The 17,890-nt window shown below is 42.7% G+C and overlaps 1 pseudogene across 1 annotated transcript; it reads right to left on the reverse strand.

The window, feature by feature from the left end:
• Positions 1-239: 239 nt before the first annotated feature.
• On the reverse strand, positions 240-1,890 carry LOC307034124 (annotated as a pseudogene). Its single transcript, XR_013810618.1, has 5 exons — positions 1,831-1,890; positions 1,006-1,700; positions 778-897; positions 640-683; positions 240-546 (listed from the first exon to the last, which is right to left on the reverse strand). The product of XR_013810618.1 is annotated as an uncharacterized misc_RNA (transcript).
• Between the last annotated feature and the right edge of the window lie 16,000 nt (positions 1,891-17,890).

The following is a 17,890-nucleotide window of genomic DNA, read 5'->3' on the forward strand; positions in this document are numbered from 1 at the left end:
CTCACTAAGCTGTCCTACTACTTTGGTTGTCAAATTGGAAAGTCAACCCAGGGTTTCTCAGCTATACTCAATCTATTAGATTTCCACAAGAGTGTGGATCAGAGAAGTAACATCAGAGCTACTCTTGTAAAATGCACACGTTTTGTTATTGGTTTAAAATCAGATTAAAATGATTAAAAAGAGGTCTGAAGATTGTAAAAAATAGATATTGCTATTAGGAAGTGAACACATGCACAAAATAAGTTGTATCAATACAAAAGTGTCTATTTAATATTTTAGCAAGTTTTGAATACTGAGGAAATACATTGAATGGACATAAGAAAACATATAAAGCAGAACATTCTAAAATCTACTTTAAAATCTAAATCAAATTTCGAACATCACTAATCCAATTTTGTTTAACAAAAGTAATTTAGCAATGTAGGTCTAGAGCTTGACACCAGAGTACACACATTCATCGTTGGGGATGTTCCTCTGTCGTCTTGATCTGTTGGGCACATTGACACTTACAGCAGCATAATGGAGGCTGCCTGCATCCTGGTTTCCCTGGTAACAAAATATATAGAAATGGATAAAGATATTGAACAGGAGTAAACATGTATCTGATTAAAACATTTAACTTATTTAGATAAATGATACCTCTGCATTTGCTGTAGAGGGAGTTGATAATCTTGCTTCAGACTCTGGAAAGACATTTGAAAGACATCATTTGTGTTTCTCAACATGTTTCTTTGGTTGCAAACAATCTTTCGGACATATACAATAATTACAAGTTACCTGTTGATTGGCGGTTGTTTCTCTTTTTCATCTTGTACACTAAGAAAGCCAGTAAAACGACCAGAATGGAGTTGAACGCTAAAGCTCCACTCAAGAAATACACAAGAGAGTCGACCTCATCTGTAGAGAGTAAACACCAAAAACAGAGTGTTATCTTTGTGTTTAAAGTGTGTGATTGGGAATTAGACATACATTACTTGTCATTAAACCAATTAGAGATTTGCTTACCTTCAAAGTCCAGCTTGGTCCCATTTCCAAACAGTATGTGTCCACATGAGGCAACAGCACAGTAGTAGGTCCCAGCATGAGAACAATTCAGGCTCTCCATTGGCAGGTTGTACACACAGGTGTTTGTTTGTGTGTTGGGTTTCCTCTCACACTGACTGCCTCCACGGGTGTAAAGGAGTCCTGGAGAGTCCTCAGAGTTTTTGAACCAGTAAACACTGTGTTCTCCATCACAGCTGCCAGTGTGTACTGTACAGTTCAGAGTCACAGAGTCTCCTGGCTGGATTATCTCAGATGCTGACTGATGGACCGAAGCTGGGATGTTCAAACCAGAACCTTTGACACTGATTGTAGTGCCTTCGGCAAAATTCACCACATATTGATTGGTAAATGCACAGTAGTAATTGCTGAGTCTGAAATGTGCAAGTTTAAAATTGTCAAATGATTTATTATTTTTCCTTTATCCAGTGTGAAGCGTGAATTGTTTTTTAATTCACGATAAAAAGTGGGTCTCGCATTATACTTATGGACAGATGAGATGAGCCTTGGTTTCTGTCCCAGAGTTTGTTTGTACCAGTAAAACCAATCTTTTTCACCATCTTCACTAAAGCATTTCAAAGTCACATTTTCTCCAGCCTTGGCGGAAATAAATGTTTTATATTGGCGAACACTTGACAGTTTCTGATCAGTGGTCTGAGCTGAAATAAGGGTGAAAGATAACACACAAATAATTAAATTGGATTCATTTAGCAAAATGTGTTATTTTCAGTAGAGTTTTCATTTTTCAGTTAAATTATTAAACCAAAGCTTTCCAAAAATATAACTCACCGATTTTTCCCAAGAACAAACACGTCAGATATAAGACCAACTTTGGAGACGTCATCTTGCTCTAATTCTTCAGTTGAGTGAAAATGATCTCGATACTCTCTCCATTCTTAAGAGGTTAAGACAGAAGACTGCGTTTGATTGGCCAGCCTGAAGTGACATTGTACCTCCTACTTAAAAAAACTTGATCACATGTTCACTGCCATTTATAGTATCAAGTTTAGTACTTGAGAAGATTCACTTGGTGAAAGGTAAATGAAGAACACAATTGCTCTTTATCTTGCGCTATGTTTAAAAGTAGGGAGAATAAACTGTGGATACACAGCTTTGCCTGTAGCTCCAGTAATGCTGTGAAAATAATATGAAAGAGTAACAAGTTATTTGCATTTTTTTTTTGATTAGGCTTCAACTGAAGCTAAGTTAGTGCAACAGGTTTGGTGTTATTTGAAAATGAATGGTACTTACTGGATTGTGACAGAGAAATCCCTGTATATGTTTATGCATATATGTAAGTTAACAAATCTTCTTTCATACACTGTCCCTTTGTCTACATGGCTTCCTCAGCGGAGCCCTCGCAATCAGGTATGTTAAGTTAACGTCACTCAAAACTAAAGGATGGTTGTTTGGTTTGAGAGGCTGTTTGTAAAATGTGTGGATATTCTATATTTTTGTAGATGAAAGTTTGCGGTCGCGTAGTTGTGCGGCAACAGCGGCTCAAGCTAACCAGCCCGTGTCAACCCATTCACCTTAGAAGCAAAGGGAAAGATGACAGTAGAGAAACGTGAGGAGTGCCACGGAAAAGTCACCGCTTTTGTGGTGAAAAGGCTGCATCCCTTCTCAGAAGTAGAAGCACCTACATTTCGGGACGCAAAGACAATTATTCTAATTTTCTAGCTGCCCAGACCTCACCCACAATAACAATATCGTTTTTGTGTTTACAGGGACATGCTTTTTACTCTTAACCCCAACTACACCCCCCCTACCAGAGGTTGTCTAACAAATCAGTTAATACCATCTTGGTACAAGATTGAAAAGTCAAATATAATTACTGAGCTTCGTGAAGTTAGCTATGTTGCCCTCACCTCTGACGGCTGGACTAGTATTGCACAAGACCACTACCTTACTGTCACAGCACACCATTTAGTGGAGGGCAAAATGAGGTAAAAAGTGCCCCAAACCAAGGCTGTCTACAAAGCCCAGTCAGGAATCGTCACAGCCGAGGAAATTCATTTCCAATGGCTGGCATCTATGTCATGGCCGACATTCGTTTTATTCTCGGTGGAAAATGCCTATTTTAAGGTTAGTTTGGCCATTAAAATGCGTTTTGATTTCATTTGATGCGAGACATATGAGTTGTTATTTCAGATTATGTGTGCAGTCGATGTACATGATCTTTAGTTTGCTAGTTATTACAAAGATTACTTCAGGAAATTGTATCTATTCAAAGTTTTCATTGTTACCAAGGTGGTTGCTAGGGACGCTGCTAGATACGTTATTTTCCCCTGTGCAATTCTCCATTTACTCAACAATAACACATAATTATCCTTGTGTTTATTTATTTGTTTGATTAATAAACACAAGTTGGAGTCCGTCAGGACCGAGGGTCGGAGCAGCTCATTTGCTTTTCGATAATATTACAAGTATATATTCTCTCCGCTTCGCTTGACAAACCCCGTGATAGTCCTCAAGCTCTGTGATTGGATGTTTGAGTGTATTCCGAGGGTTACGCCGAGCGTCGAACAGCACTTGAAATGTCCAAAACTGGATTTGAACGCATCCACCCCGTGCCCAGAACTACACATGCTGGCTATAGAGTGGCGAAGTCACGCCCACTTACTTCCGCATCATGGGACCTTATTCCGAAAAAATAATACATTGAAGTCAATGGAGAGAGAAAACTTATCTTTTGATCCCGTTTGAATTGTGCCATGAATTACACATATGTTGTTTGCCAATCTTAAAAAATCTTTTCCATGTCAAAAAATTCAAAGTTTGTCTTAAAACTGTTGAAATATAAGACTGAAAAATATGCAACTAGAAAGACTACAAATCCCAGAGTCGCGTAAGTGCTATCATAACTGATGTATTCCCTCCAGATAAAAATACATTTACTTACTGTACTTACTTACTTTAACAAGATGCCTGTGTGCTTTGTACCAGGTTGTTATCATACCAGTAATAGTACCTCTTGCTCGTTCTCAACTAAAACAAAACACGAGAGTGTACCTTGTTAGCTAATGTTAGCTAGCTGACATTAACGTTACACATTACACTCGTGTTACTCACCAAAACCTTGTAAAGCCGGTCCCTGGAGAGTCCTCAGAGTTTTTGAACCAGTAAACACTGTGTTCTCCATCACAGCTGCCAGTGTGTACTGTACAGTTCAGAGTCACAGAGTCTCCTGACTGGATTATCTCAGATGCTGACTGATGGACCGAAAGTGGGATGTTCAAAACAGAACCTTTGACACTGATAATAGAGCCCTCCTCAAATGTCAAGCCATTGTTGGAGAGAGTTGCACAGTAGCAAGTTGCTGAGTCTGAAATGTGCAAGTCCAAAATTGTCAAAGTACTTTTTCCACTATCCAGTGTGATGCGTAAATTGTTCTTGAGTTTTTCATAAAAAGTATTTTTTGTTTGAGGCAAATTGATGGAAGAAAGGAGAGTTGGTTTCGGTCCCAGATTGTGTTTGCACCAGTAAAGCCAAGTGATATCAACAACTTCATAGAAGCATTGCAAAGTCACATTTTCTCCAGCAGTAGCTGATACAAAATATTTCTCTTGCAGAACACTTGAGGGTAATTTTGGGTCAGCAGTATGTACTGAAATTAAATTAATGCACATAATTAGTTCGGATTTGCAGAATGTTTGAATACAAAAATATTGGAAGCATTTCTATTAACAGTTGCAAAAAGGGGAAGGATAGAGCTTGAATCCGCACAACTCACCGATTTTTCCCAAGAACAAACATGTCAGATAAAACACCAACTTTGGAGACGTCATCTTGTTCGTATTCTTGAGTTGAGTGAAAATGATCTCGATACTCTCTCCACTCTTAAGACACAAGACTGCATTTGATTGGCCAGCTTGAAGTGACATTGTACGTCCTACTTATAAAAAAACTGACCACATGTTCACTGCCATCTATAGAATCAGATTTGGTTCTTTAGAAGATTCATTCGGCGAAAGGTGTGGCGGAAAGTTCTGAAGTAATGGAGACGAAACTCATAGAGACACAGGGAGAGCTGGAACTTTAATGGCAAACACTGATAGTTTATTATGGAGTTACGGCCATTTGACAAGACATGTGCTGCCGCCATGAGGTGACACTTCGGTTGCCAAATAAATTCTGAAGATCTCTTCTGCAGATCGAGGTTTTAACTAGTTCAGAGTGTAATAATCAACATTCCTCATCAGCGAGACTAAAAAAATATGGACCCTGAATCCAACTAAAGCTCTCGTCCATAGAAAACAACGTGCCAGGGAACCTACGTTCCAGAAAAGAAGGGCCTCTAGATGTCCCTGAACAATAAACTATCTAATGGCAGCTTGGTCATAAACTGCAACAACAATGAACCCACGCTGCCCCTCCGTAATACAGATAGCAGCAATACCCAAGGCCGTACACCTATGCCATGGGAAAAGAGACAGTGAAAGGAGAAAATGAAGAACTCTGTCAAAGGTTAAATACCTAAGCAAATTATTCCCCAACAAAAAGGTATATTAAGAACACAATGGCTCTTTTTTTGTATCATATTTGAAATTGGGGAGGATAAACTACAGATACATACAGCTTTCACCATCAATTATGTAAAGTGAAGTCTAATTATGTTCAACATAGGGCAAGGATCTGATGTTCTGTTATGTCAAGCTGATATACTTTCACATGCATCATAATATTTTTTAACAAATCCTTCTGTTCTGTTGAGAATTTTTCTGAAAACGTAAATACTTGTATAACCTGCCTACCAGCTTAGACATATTTGTCTTTATTTCTACTACCACCTTGATTACTACTACTACTACTAATATTGTTGGTTTCTGATGTTTCAAAATGCCATTTGCAATTTTCCATCTATTGTTTTGTTGTACTACTCTAAATGGAATTTCAACTACGTTTTAATGTGACAAAATGTGACTTGATAAGAACAATTTTTTGTGTTTTTGAGTTGTTGCATAAAATAAAAAGTTTAATGTCATGGCGGTGCTGTAGGAAAGATCACTTTATTACCAGAGTCAGTAGGATTCATCATGTGGGCATGATGGGTGCATGCACTACATCTAATTTCAAACTGTCCAATAGTTGTTGAGATGGATCAAAGTGTTAGACCAGTTGACCTATCGACATGGACATATCTAGAGCCATGTCATTAGCATGGCTAAAACTGATATTTTTAGCTTGCAGTGTAACGTTGCTTATGACATCGTTCAGCAAAGTGCTACTCCGTAAAGCTGCCTTCAAAGGTTGTTGGCAATAGAGTTACAGTGCTAAAGGATACAGACAACAACTATTTCACGAGTGACTGCATATACATAAATGTTAAAGAGTTGTTGTTTGTATTTCGCTTCTTTACTTATGATTGTATCAAACCCCAAAGGCTTTTGAGACAAATGAATTGAAGTACTATTAAAACAGTCTGCCCTTCACGGTACATCCACACAGCAGCTTTGAAAAAATCTTGAAAATCTTGGAGCTGGGCGTGTCTGAGAGCTTGGGGATTTTTTGCGAGCAACGCGTCCAATAACCAATCACATGAATCTCCCGCCCCCGACATACAAAGCAAAAAACCCCGGGGATTTTATGCGAGCAATATATATATATATAAACTCCCCAAACAGGCGAAAACCTACCAGTTTCACCCACTGTCTCTGCCACCTCCCTCCATGCCTGGTTCCTCCGGTTTGTATCCCGGTAAATAGTTCTGGTCGTAAAGAACCGGGTGATTTGCTACCGTAATTTCTCGTTTGGAATATGAGGAAATTAATTGGTTGTCCCTCTGTCTTGTGGATCCTTCAAAGCTCCGTAATGGAGGTTGTCTGGATCTTGATAATCGTGGTGATTACATTTTCCAAAAAGTCAAAACAGTTCAAATTGGAGGAAGAACTCAGACCCAAAGTCGAGGTTATGGGTTGCTAAGTTCCAGTAATGGAAAAGGCCAAACAGCTACTGAAAGCAGTATGTTTTTCATTTTTATTTGCAACGGTGTTGCTATTTTCAGCCAATATAAGTTAACTTGTTGCTGAAATATGCATTGTTGTAGTAGTGCAATACTTGACAATACTCACCAGAACATTTGGGGTTAAAGCAGCTGAACATCCTGAATCTGTAAAAAGACATATGGTGGAAAATAAACCACCACACATAGCTAAAGCCAATTCATATTGTAACATCAAGACCACTTAAACATTTCCAGAGTCCTTAGTAAATGGGGCGCACTATCAGAACATGTAGATAGCTTGAATTCATTTAGTAGACTTTATTCTTCAAATTAAATGTAACTGGTCGTCCCTCCACTAGTCATAGGCCTACGTACATACAGTACACTCTATCAAATGAACAAAATGAGGTAGGTGGAACTGTGCATTGACAGCTGTTGCTGTTGTTCATCTTATACGCTGCATACACCAGAAAAACAACCAGGATGGTTGAGAATACCAAGGCTCCGATCAAAAGATCTTCCCAGGCAAAAGTGTATAGTTCATCGGTAGTTAAAGATAAAAGAAGAGATTACAAAGCTGTAGGATATTGAGAAGGTGGTTACTTACATTCTAAGTCCAACTTGTTCTGGTCACCAAACAGTATGTGTCCACATGAGGCAACAGCACAGTAATACGTCAAAGCATGAGAAGGATAAAGGTTCTCCATTGGCAGGTTGTACACACAGGTGTGGGTTTGTGTGTTGGGTTTCCTCTCACACTGATTATCTCCATGGGTATAAATGAGTCCTGGATGATTTTCTCTCGAGTTTTTGAACCAGGAAACACTGTTTTCTCCATCACAGCTGCCAGTGTGTACTGTACAGTTCAGAGTCACAGAGTCTCCTGGCTGGATGATCTCAGATGCTGACTGGTGGACCAAAGCTGGGATGATATAGCCTGAACCCCTCACACTGACAGTAACACCATCTACAAATTCTAAAACGTTTGCATAGCTACCTGTGCAGTAGTAAGATGCTGAGTCATGCGTACATCTGAGATCGTTAAGTGATTTACACCATTGCTTGAGTCTAGTGTGAGACGTGGATCGTTCTTAACCAGTTTAGCCAAGCCTGTTTTTCAGGTCTCAGGCTCGAAAATGACATTCCCAGAACAAATTACCATATCTTTCCTTCTAAAAGGGTTAAATTAATAATCTTTTTTCTCAAAGAAATTATAAACCTGTGAGTTGGATGTAAAAAAGTCAGAATCAATATAGATGTTTTTTATTTTAAAGAAAATTCAGATTGAACATAGTAAAAAACTGTAAATTATAGTGTCCGTCCAAATATTATTTTTTACTTATAGTAAAAACTCCCCTTGGATGATGGTAAGGTAGACTAAAAGCTTTAGGAATCCAAAGTACAACATATAATAAGTACCCTGTATCAAGATTGATGCAAAACAAGTGATATTTGACCTTTTTAGAGACGTTTAGCAAAAAAGACTCCACCTCTGAGGTGATTTGGGTGGAAATGGGGGTTTTACCGTTTCTCTGAAATCCATTGGTCGACTTTGGTGATTGACATCTCTTTCTGACCGTTAGAGCCAAGAGAATCGAAGGGAAATCTCCCCACTCACACACATGCTAAAACAAAAAGGTGGGGGCTTCGCGGACGCAGTTTTGCATGAGAGTGAAACTATAGGGCTATAGCTCTAGCTCTGACATCTGGAAACCGAAAGGCAGGTTTATTGCTCATGGATTATCAGAAATCATTTCAAAGGGACACAGACACATTGGATTAACCCACGGATTAACTTCAGCAGTGTTTTTATCGTTTTAATGGTAAATGGTAAATGGACTGTACTTATATAGCGCTTTATCCAGTCTTTAAGACCCCTCAAAGCGCTTTACATACTACATGTCATTCACCCATTCATACAGAGCAGTGTAGCTTACTCTATAGGACCTAACATTCATACACATTCACACACCATTGGCCATGCCATCGGGAGCAACTCAGGGTTAAGTATCTTGCCCAAGGATACATCGACATGTTGACTGCATGGGCTGGGATCGAACCCACAACCTTCTGGTTGAAAGACGACCGCACTCCCTCGCAGCCACAATCGCCCTAATGCCATTGAAGACCACTTTTGACCGGACTACGACACAGTTGAGCCATGTTAGCGTTTCTAGCTTTCTTCTTGGATGTGCACCAAAGATAAATAATAAGGTTTTGTGAGTGAATTTCGGTGCAGTCATCTGTTAGCATTTTTCGCTCGTTGCTAATTCAGAGGCCCAGCGTTAGCATTGTGGGTTTTTTTAATATATATTTTTTTAAATCATCAGTTACATTTTCATTTCATTTCAAACCTTTATTTAATCAGATTGTTCCCATTGAGATCATAGATCTCTTTTTCAAGGGAGACCTGCAGCATATAGGTTCCACTTGAATCATAAAACAATAAAGGACATCATACGTTATATTTACAGGATACATTTACATAGTTATAGACATTTACAAGTGCCCATAGTATCAACGAGCATTTCATTTAGCCTAGCTTTAAAAACATGCAGAGGAATGAGATTGCTCAGTTTCAATTCTTGCTGAAGATTGTTCCAAGCAAGTGGATCTGCGCACATAAAAGCTGTCTTACCTAAGACAGTCCTTGCTCTTGGCACATCTAACAATAGTACATCATGCGATCTCAGACAATAGCTGCTTGCAACTCTGTTACGACTGATTAAACGGGTATGAACTCAAATGCACAACTCACAGAATTTAACAAAAAAAAGGTTTTATTCAAACCAAAGCTCAACGATAGTGGTACAAAAACAAAATCACTCTTAAAGAGGAAAAACACTAGGAGCATGAACAACAAAAATACTTAAACAAGACGTGGCTCAAAGCTCTGCTTGGGGTTAATCCTGGATTGCTAATGCTGGTGGTAGTCACAAGGAACGAAACGAACTGGCACAGGACAAAGGGAGACGAGGACAATAAATACACCAGGTAATGGAGAACAGGTGGAAACAATCAGGGGCGGGGTCGACAATCACAGGAGTGGGAGACACACAAGGAAGGGAGGTCAGAGTATCTGAAACGAGAGGGAAGGTTACTATTCAAAAATAAAGGGGAAAATCACTAGACCCAGACAAAAACTAACTAACATAATTTGCGAGACATGACAGTACTCCCCCCTCTAGGGACGACTCCTGACGGCCCAGGAACCTGAGGGTGCTGGCGAAAAAAGTCATTCATGAGAGTTTGATCCTCAACAAATCTTGATGGGATCCAGGAGCGTTCCTCTGGTCCATAACCCTCCCAGTCAACCAGGAACTGTCTCCCTTTGCCTCTGTTCCGGACCGCCAACAGGCGCTTGACCGTATAGACCAGGCTGCCGTCGAGCATTCGGGGGGGTGGAGGGGGTTTGGCCGTGGGAACCATGGGGCTTTCCTTTACCGGCTTCAGTCGTCCCACATGGAAGGTGGGATGAACCCTCAGAGACCTGGGGAGACGAAGGCGAACAGAGACAGGGTTAATTACTTTGGCCACTGGGAATGGGCCTACGAACCTAGGTGCCAATTTTCGTGACACCACATGAAGGGGAAGGTCCCTGGTAGAGAGCCAAACCCTCTGGCCGGGCCTGTACTCCGGAGCTGGCCGACGCTTCCGATCTGCCGCCACCTTCATGCGTTCCCCACTCCTTAGAAGAGCCCTGCGGGTGGCGGACCAGATCCGGTGACAACGCCGAACCAGGGCATGGGCGGACGGGACTGTGACTTCCTTCTCGAGGTCCGGGAAGGTAAGAGGTTGATACCCATAGGCAGCCTGGAAGGGAGTCAACCCAGTAGGGGCCGTGGGGAGCGTGTTGTGGGCGTACTCTACCCATGTGAGATGCCTGCTCCAGGAGGAAGGGTTCTGGAAGCTGAGGCAGCGGAGCCCAGTTTCTAATTCCCGATTAAGGCTATCGGTCTGGCCATTGGACTCCGGATGGTACCCGGATGACAGGCTCACCGACGCCCCGATGAGGTTGCAGAACTCCCTCCAGAAGCGTGAGATGAACTGCGGACCCCGGTCTGAGACAATATCTTTGGGGAAACCATGGATACGGAACACATGAGTCATCATGATCTCTGCCGTCTCTTTGGCAGATGGCAGCTTGGGTAAGGCAATATAATGAACCATCTTAGAAAAACGGTCCACCACCGTGAGTACGGTGGTGTTACCTTCTGACATTGGGAGCCCAGTGACGAAATCCACGGAAATCTCAGACCAGGGCCGGCTGGGAACCGGAAGCGGCTGGAGCAGCCCATCTGTGCCCTGGAGGATGTCTTGTTGCGGGCGCAGACAGGACAGGCCTCCACATACTCCCGGACCTCACGCTCCATGGATCTCCACCAAAAACGTTGCTTGATAAAGAATATGGTCCTCTTGACGCCAGGATGGCAGGTGAGCAGCGATGAGTGAGCCCAATGGACGACCTGTGGACGTACAGTAACAGGTACAAACAGACGGTTTGGCGGACAACCACTAGGTGCTGGGCTCTCACCGTTAGCTTGCTTCACCACAGATTCTATTTGCCAAGTGACCGCCCCTACCACACGGTTCAGTGGCAGGATGGATTCAGGCTTCTTGGCAACCGGCTCGGGGTCAAACAAACGGGACAGGGCATCCGGCTTGGCGTTCTGGGACCCCGGCCTGTAAGACAGAGTGAAGTTAAAACGGTTAAAAAACAGAGACCATCTTGATTTGCGAGAATTTAGTCTTTTAGCCTTCCTAATGTACTCGAGATTCTTGTGGTCGGTCCACACTATAAAAGGGAGCTGAGCCCCCTCCAACCAATGTCTCCATTCCTCCAGAGCAATCTTTACCGCCAACAACTCACGGTTCTCCACGTCGTAGTTCCGCTCTGCAGAGGAGAGTTTCTTGGAGAGAAAGGCACAGGGATGAAGTTTGTTGTCTTCCTTGGACCGCTGCGACAGGACAGCCCCCACCCCTTCATTTGAGGCGTCAACCTCTACAACGAAATGACGAGTTGGGTCGGGGATGATGAGGATGGGGGCTGAGGTGAACCTCTCCTTGAGACGGCGGAAAGCCTCCTCGGCCTGAGGAGACCATACAAAAGGCACCTGAGGGGACGTGAGAACATGAAGGGGAGAAGCAATGGCGCTGAAACTTCTGATGAAGCGCCTGTAAAAGTTAGCAAAGCCTAGAAAACGTTGCACCCCCTTGCGGTTGTCTGGCGTAGGCCACTTAGCCACCGCACTGATTTTGGCCGGGTCCATCTGGATCAGACCAGGAGCTATGATAAAGCCTAGGAAGGATACAGTCTTAGCATGAAACTCACATTTCTCTGCCTTCACATACAGTTTGTTCTCCAGGAGTTTTTGGAGGACCTGACGTACATGGTGAACATGAGAGTCTTTGTCAGGTGAGTATATTAAAATATCGTCAAGATATACAAACACAAAACGGTTTAAAAACTCCCTTAAAACATCGTTAATGAGTGCTTGAAAAACTCCTGGAGCATTGGTGAGACCAAATGGCATGACGAGATACTCATAGTGCCCTGTGGGTGTGTTAAAACCAGTCTTCCACTCATCCCCCTCACGAATTCTCACCAGATGGTAGGCATTACGCAAGTCTAACTTGGTAAAAATGTTAGAGTCTTGAAGTTGTTCAAAAGCAGTAGCCATGAGGGGGAGAGGATACCTGTTCTTTACCGTAATGTCATTTAAAGGAGAATAATCAATGCATGGCCTAAGGGACCCGTCCTTTTTTCCCACAAAGAAAAAACCCGCCCCAGCCGGGGAGGAAGACGGGCGGATCAGACCTGCACGAAGAGAGGTGTCAATGTACTCCTTCATAGCCTCCTTCTCCGGACCCGAGATGGAGTATAACCTACCCTTCGGAATTGGAGCCCCAGGTAACAGATTGATGGCACAATCATACAGCCTATGAGGAGGAAGAGAGGTGGCGCTCACTTTACAAAATACCTTGGCCAGGTCATCGTAACAGGGGGGAACAGAAGTTAAATCTGGGGTTTGATTCTTGCGGTCCAGGCTATGTTGAGTATTAGTAACCCGATCGGTACTACATTCCCCAGAAACCCCTCCTACTGCCATGTTTCCCACACACTTAAAACAATCCTGTGAACACTCCTGCCCCCACCCCTTAATTTTACCTGACCGCCAATCAACATAGGGGTTATGCTTGGTTAGCCAGGGAAAACCTAGGATGAGAGGATGTTGAGCAGAATTAAACAGGTGAAACGACATGAGTTCACAATGATCATCAATCATGATAGTGACGGGTTCGGTCTTGTGTGTGACATGAAATAGAAGTTTGCCATCCAGAGCACTGGCTTTCAAAGGGGACGACAAAAGTTCAGTATTAAGTCTCAGTTCATGAGCTAATCCCCAATCCATCAGGCGTTCGTCAGCCCCAGAGTCAATTAACACTTTTTGAGAGTTACTTCTTTCATGGCAGATTACCTTTATGTTGGTCAACTTGCGGGGAAGAGAGTCTGCCGTGGAAAGACGGCTCACCAGTGCCCTCCCTTTCACTGGTGAGCCCCGTCTTTTACCGGGCATCCAGAGAGAAGATGACCTTGTTGACCGCAGTAAAAACATCTTCCCTCCAGCAGGCGGCGCCGCCGCTCCTCCGTGGACAGCTTGGCACGTCCCAGCTGCATTGGCTCCTCGGCCTTGTTGGGGGACGCTGATCTCTGGGATGGAAGGAAAGAGGAACGTGGCATGGCAGTCTCCTGAGAGTGAGAAGAGTAGGAGTGCCCTCTAGGGTGGAAATAGGGTAGTGCAGCCCTGTCCTTCTCCCGTTTCCTCTCAGCAAGTCTGTTATCAATCCTTATGGACATGGCAATGACAGAGTCTAGTTCCACTGGCAGATCCAAGGGTGCCAGCTGATCCTTAATAGGGTCAGAAAGCCCATTAATAAAGGCATCGAACAAAGCAGAAGAATTCCAGCCACTATCGGCCGCAATGGTGCGAAATTCCACTGCGTAGTCTGACACACTGCGTCTTCCTTGACTTAACTTGTAAAGAGCCCGAGCTGCTTCCCTGCCTGGGGACGTGTGGTCAAAAATGTTCGTCAGGGAGTCCGTAAACTGTCCCAAAGACTCGCATATCGGCGAGTCACGTGACCATTCAGCCGTAGCCCACGCCGCCGCTCGTCCGGTGAGATGGGAAATCATAAAAGCCACCTTGGATCTCTCCGTGGGAAAGGCTGTCGGTAGTTGGCTATAATGTAAGCTGCAATTCACCAGGAATGGACGGCAGTCATGGGATTCCCCGGAAAACTTCTCAGGCGGAGCCAGGCGGATTGAAACGGTGTGGGAAGCGGGCGCCGGGTCCGCATTCGCTTCGGGTCCGGCCGGAGGTGGGTGTGAGGGCTCAGTCTTGAGGTGAGCGAGCAGGTGGTGGATCTGCCCCGCCAGGTGGTGAATCTGGTTTGTAACAGATGACTCGAACTCCCTCTGGCTGTCTGTGACGTGTGATACTCCCTGCTGGATGGCCGTTAACTGATCCTCCTGTTGAGCGAGGCGGCCTCCCTGAGAGCGAAGCGATGCTCTCAGCTGTTCAGAGTCGGCTGGGTTCATGTTTAGGCCAGTTCGTACTGTTACGACTGATTAAACGGGTATGAACTCAAATGCACAACTCACAGAATTTAACAAAAAAAAGGTTTTATTCAAACCAAAGCTCAACGATAGTGGTACAAAAACAAAATCACTCTTAAAGAGGAAAAACACTAGGAGCATGAACAACAAAAATACTTAAACAAGACGTGGCTCAAAGCTCTGCTTGGGGTTAATCCTGGATTGCTAATGCTGGTGGTAGTCACAAGGAACGAAACGAACTGGCACAGGACAAAGGGAGACGAGGACAATAAATACACCAGGTGATGGAGAACAGGTGGAAACAATCAGGGGTGGGGTCGACAATCACAGGAGTGGGAGACACACAAGGAAGGGAGGTCAGAGTATCTGAAACGAGAGGGAAGGTTACTATTCAAAAATAAAGGGGAAAATCACTAGACCCAGACAAAAACTAACTAACATAATTTGCGAGACATGACAAACTCTCTGTGTTATCAGAGAGCAGATATAATACGGGAGTTTACCCAACAAAGCTTTATAAATAAACGTGTACCAATGACTGAGCCTCTTTACAGTAAGTGATGGCAAACCTGCTTTGGCATACAGGGGTACATTGATGTGTAAGTGCTTTACAATTTGTGACAAATCTCAGTGCGCTGTGATAGGCGGCATCTAACTTGTTCAGGCAATGGGCAGGTGCATTCATATACAACAAATCACCATAGTCCAGCACAGGTAAAAATATCACAGTGACTAGCCTTTTCCTGGCCTCAAGCGACTAACAGGACTTATTTCTAAAAAAGAAACCTAGTCGAACCCTCAGCTTTTTAAGCAGGTTATTGACATGAAGTTTAAAAGTAAGACAATCATCAAGCCAAATACCTAGGTATTTATAACAGGTAACCACTTCAAGTACTTGTCCTTGCATAGTAACAATATCTAAAACAGGCTCTGGTGTCTTTTTAGCTTTTGAAAATAGCATTACCTTGGTTTTATCAATATTTAAAAGAAGCTTAAGCTCAGCGAGCTGAGTCTGAATAATGCTAAAAACAGCCTGTAATTTAACACCAGCCTCCTTAATGGAGGGACCTGCACAGTACATCACGGTATCATCCGCATAAAAATGTAAAGTAGCTTCATTCACATTTTCACCTAAACTGTTGATATATATGGAGAATAAAAGTGGACCTAAAACAGAACCTTGAGGAACACCATTAGCAATGTTTAACCACTCAGAAGACAGCCCATCAAAGTGAACTCATTGGGACCTTTCAGAGAGGTAGTTCACAAACCACCCCACTGCATGGCTGGATATGCCAATACTGAGTAGCCTCTGCTTTAAGATGTGATGATCGACGGTATCAAACGCTTTGGAAAGGTCAATAAATAGAGCTGCACAACTCTGCTTATTATCTAAAATACTCGTAATGTCATTAACCACTTTCATTGTGGCAGTGATGGTGCTATGTTGCTTTCTGAAGCCTGACTGATGTTTAGACAGGATGTCATTTGTACATAAAAACTCCTTTAATTGTTCACTCACTAGGCGTTCAAGAACCTTAGCCAGAACTGATAATTTAGAGATTGGCCTATAGTTATTTAAAATAGTTGCCTCCCCTCCTTTTAGTAAAGGCAAGATATAAGCTGACTTCCATATTTTTGGAATTGCATTTGTGCTGAGGGAGAGGTTAAAAAGAGAAATCTGCAGCTATCTTTAAAAAGAAAGGTTCTACGTTGTCCGGGCCAGCCGGTTTCTTAGGCTCTAGCTTGGTTAAGATTTCATGAACAACATTAACAGTAAAAGGATTAAAACTGAAAGGGTTTTCCAGACCACATTGTTCAGAGTCACGGATTGAGGTGTTCACAGAAGTAGAGTTAGAAACAGAATCAAACAGAGAACCACAGGACACAAAATGCTTATTAAAGCAATTTAGCATAGTGGCCCTGTCCGATATAGTGCCAGACGCTGTGGTAAGGCACGGAGGTAGCTCATTACGGATCTCACCGGTAGATATCGATTTTATGGCTTTCCAACATTTCCTAGGATTATTTAGGCTTTCTGTGGTAACTGACAAATAGTAATTCGACTTAGCACTTTTGACATGTGAAGTGAAGCTATTCCTTAGCTGCCTAAAACGCAGCCATTCTACCTCTGAGCCTGATTGCCTAGCCTTTGCCCAGGCCTTGTTTCTCTCATGAAGGAGACTAGACAGTTCAGCAGAAAACCAAAGATTGTCTCGTCCCTTTACTCTAAATGTACGCAGGGGTGCATGTCTATCAATGATCTCCATAAAACCAAGATAAAAATAAGACCATGCAGTTTCTACATCAGCACACAGATCGATTTTTCCCCAATCAATCCCAAACAGATCATGAACAAAACCCTGCTCCACAAAATGTTTTATGTCTCTCTTAATATTAATACGAGGTTTAACCTTTTGGACCTTAGTGTCCCTAATTGTGGCTACAGCACAGTGGTCACTCACATCATTCGCAAATACTCCCACAGATGAGTATTTATAGGGAACATTAGTTAGAATGAGATTAGGGAGGATTTATTAGGGGACTTAATGTTAGGGTGAGTAGGACTGTCAACAATCTGAGTAACATTTAAAGAGATACAAAGGTTTTTAAAATCATCTGATACTGCAGTTAACCAGTCCCAGTTAAAATCACCAAGCAGCACTGTTTCCTTGTAGTCTAGTTGCGATAAAAGATTTGCTAGCGAAGACTAGGAGTCCTTGACAGCTGAGGGGGGTCTGTAACAGCCCACCACCATGGCCTGTTGCCCCTTTGCCACTTGTATATTTAAGGCTGAAAATTCAAATTGCTTACTGATAGATTTGGAAACTAATATGGATACACTGAACTTATTCTTAACATAAATGGCAACGCCACCACCTTTATTAGACCGGTCGGAATGATACACATTATAACCATTTAAGGCAATGTCAGAGGCCAAAATAGATTTATTTAGCCATGTTTCGGACAAAACAATGACGTCAGAGTCAGTCGAGCTTGCCCAAATGCGGACAAAATCTAGTTTACCTATCAGACTGCGCACATTCAAATGGATGAAACCCAACCCAGACCTAGCTTTAAAATCAGCAGGAGTAGTGATCTGACTACTACTACTGGGCGGACCAGGGTTAGGTTGTACATTTCCTGACAGTAATAGCAACAAAAAAAACAGGCATCTTTCCCTCTTAATCGACACACATACATTGTCATCTACTTTAGAAACACCGGAAAAGTCTGCGAGAGTGTGATTTGAGCTTAAGAAGTAGTCCTGAAGAACCATCATCGCA

Source organism: Notothenia rossii (genome assembly GCF_949606895.1).
Source record: "Notothenia rossii genome assembly, chromosome: 3".
NCBI classification, from domain to species: domain Eukaryota; kingdom Metazoa; phylum Chordata; class Actinopteri; order Perciformes; family Nototheniidae; genus Notothenia; species Notothenia rossii.